Here is a 3,475-nt window from a genome sequence, read left to right as displayed (position 1 = left end):
TGTTCTACCAATAAGAGTTCCCCTTACCATTCTTTTGATATGGTTAAATTTTAGACTCAAACTCTCTCTCTTATTCTCCTATTGAAACATTTTCTTGATCTTCATAGCATACCCATAAGCAACTCCTCGTGAAGGAATGCCCAAAAAATCCATGTTTGTCTATATGTCTTGTGTAGGCCATTATGATATTTTAGAACCAAGTGCTACTTGGAGTCCATGATACTTAATGTGGAATGCAAGGTGCAAAAGGCTTTGGTATATTCCAATATTTTTTGGTCTTTCTCCCAGCTCAAAGTTGTCTATCTTATGTATTTGTCATCATAGTTTCAACATGGTAGGATTCCTCCTTGAGGGTGTCAATAAAAGTAACCTACATGGATTTTGTCCCAAATGCTTTAGATTCATCTTTAACATTCATCTTTGACATGTCGCATGCAATAAATGTCCCACTAATCATTGGCATGGGGAAGGAATTTAAGGGGGACGAAGGTGATCTTCTCACTATTACAAAAAAATTGAACAGAGTAATAATCCTCTAATAGAATTCACTGCTTATCCAAATGATTTTTGTTTATCTTGCCTTCAAACAAAGAAATGTCAAAGTCAACTTGTACCTTGAAGGATGTATCTCTAAAGTCACTACTTGTTGAAGGTGTCTTTGTTGTCATTGGGAGTTGTTGAAGAATATAAGAGAAATTGTCTGTTATCTCATTTCATTGTCAAATGAGGGATTCTTTGAGCAGCATATTCATATAATCTCCTACTATGTTTTTCATATTTTCCTTCACCATCAAAGGTTGCTTGGGTTGGCAAGGGAAGTCTTCACAAGGGCTAGATAAGTTTGAGGTGTAATTCCTTGTACCATATCCTTATTAGGTACAAGCACAAAAACATAACAAAGAGTAGATTGCTTTCGTACCATTAAGTTGGATTATGTTGAGAATGACATGAAGATGATAATAACGGGGAAAATATAGATAAATTGCAAAGACCACAAGAATATAATGAAATGAAAACTTTAATAATGAATGAGATAGTGAAAAAATTGCAATATGCAAATAAATATAATTTGAGTAAAACGGTGGTAGGTTATCTCTAAAAACAATGTGTCTACTACACTCATTTGCAAGAAGTCCATTAAAAAATTGCCTATTAACATAAAATTTAAAACCTTAAGAGGCAAAATCACTAAGATCCAAAACCCTGACTCTATTAAATGAGGTGGAAAAAGGAATGCAAGCCCCAAGGACAAAAAAAGAAGATAAAAATAGGCCTCTTATGGGTATCTCAATGAAGATAAAATAAAAAATAAAACAATAACAACAAACTACATACCAACAAGAAGAGGAGTAAATTTATGAAAAACAGAAGTGAATGGATAACCTTGGAGAAGAAGAAACCTCTCATGAAAAAGAAAACAAATTACCCTAAAGTTGACAACAATATAAGATCATTAGATTACCTAACCTATTTTATAATCATCATGACATTTAGGTTGAATTTGTGTGGGATTTTTGACAAATGTTGCATAGAGGAGTTGAAGAGATGTAAAAACTAGGAAGAACAAGAGAATTTGATAAAATACTGCAAGAAAAGAAAGCCTCATATAGAATGCACAACTAAAGCTCATACCATGGTTTAGTACTATGCTAAAGAATAAAATACCATGAAGAAACACTACATGCAACAATAGAGGCTATTGAGTTAGAAACTAAAAAGATTGGAAAATAAGAACACTAGCACTAGAGTGTAGAGTGGAAAGCCCTAGTGAAACCCACCTCCATAAGAGAAAAGCAATACTAAGAAATCCTCTTTAGAAAAGCAAATATTTTGATACAAAAGATAATGAAGTCCTTTTGGAATCTATGATTCCAAAAGAAAACAAAAAAAATATTGTTATAGATTGGAATAAGTTTGTAGCAACCACCATTTTAGAGAAGGGATAGAAGAAATCAGATAGATAACATAGTATCCTATAGAGCCCATATGATGCAATTACCCATGTAATACTTACAAAACCCCTTTTTGCATTTGTTTAAGATTTAGGTCTTGTTGAGAAGACAATACACTGAAGAAATATCCATCCCCACTAATCCCCAAACCACCGTAACCACCTCCATCTCCATTGATTTTTCAAGTATAGTAGATGCAAATACTTTATTTATGAACTTACGATAATTACTTCCAATGATATTTATGTTTTTTAGCGCAGTGGAGAGATCATTAATTATTTATACTTAAGAAATTCAACCAAATAGACAATAGGGCAATAGAGATCACAGTGCAAGAAGACAATAAGATTTTACCTTGGGAAAACCCAGAAGGGGAAAAACCCAACCAAACTTTTCCTTAGAGAATCAATGCGACAAGAGATATATCAAAGTCAAAGCTATGGAAAAATTGACCAATAACAACATCCACCAAGTGATCAAGTCATCCCCCTTCAAATTGATTGAAGACTCAGATAAGCATAGAGAATTGTGCTCCCTTTTTGTACAAAGGTGAATTACAGGGAATGTGGGTCCAATAATACATAGATAAATCACATATGATATACCATTTTCCACAGAGAAGTACCTCAAGGACATCAGCCCTACACGCAGTAATTAGCCTCAAAGATATCGACCTTATACATAGAAAATAACCTCAGGGTTCCTGGCCCTATACATAGCAAGTAGCCTCGTGGATCTCAACCTTATACACTTAAAATATCCTCAAGGATCTCAACCCTATACATAGAAATTAGCCTCGGGGATCTCAACCATGTACATAGAAATATATCTTCAAGGATCTCGTCCCTAAGCACATATAAGACCTTACGAATCTCAGCCTTTAAACAAAGAGAAGACTGCCACATATTTCAGATTTGTGTCACTGAATTTATGCCTCAAACTTGCATACCATCATAGATTCTTCTTATTGATCCACAAAAGATAAACCTCATAAAACATGTACAATATTAGTCCTTCCTTTATTGCTAAAGCGAGAAAGTATTTTTCTACTTATCTTTCTCCTTTTAATCCTTCACTTGAACAAAAATAAGACGTTTGTAATCTAAGTGCCTTTGGAGGAGAGCGAACATGCTTATTTATAGTCTTCTCCTCAAGTGAATGGGTGTGTCCCATGAGTAGGTTGACTTAACACTAGGAGGGCCAACTTGGTCACTTGTTGTACCAAATACGACAATTTGAATTTTTTCATTTTTCTCGCTCTTAAAGAGCATATAAATACTTCTTTTTTTTAAATGTAAAAACGAATAAATAATTCCTTTTTCTTGCAAGCATGAATAATTAGCAGATTTTTGAGGTCTAAAATGGGCCTCCTAAGGAAATTATAAAATAATAGTGGAAGTAATAAAATAAGATTAGATTACATCATCAAATTTTTAGAGGGAAAAAAGGAAAAACTATTTTTTCAACTTGTATTTTCAAATTATCTCCCTATGGGTTTACTCAAATTTTGAGCGGAAATAGTG

Source organism: Pinus tabuliformis, chromosome 6, assembly GCF_031772625.1.
Source record: "Pinus tabuliformis cultivar Carrire ecotype Pingquan chromosome 6, CPIR1, whole genome shotgun sequence".
In the NCBI taxonomy this organism is placed as follows: Eukaryota; Viridiplantae; Streptophyta; class Pinopsida; order Pinales; family Pinaceae; genus Pinus; species Pinus tabuliformis.
The sequence above is the reverse complement of the archived record's forward strand: the minus strand, read 5'-3'. Positions refer to the sequence as shown.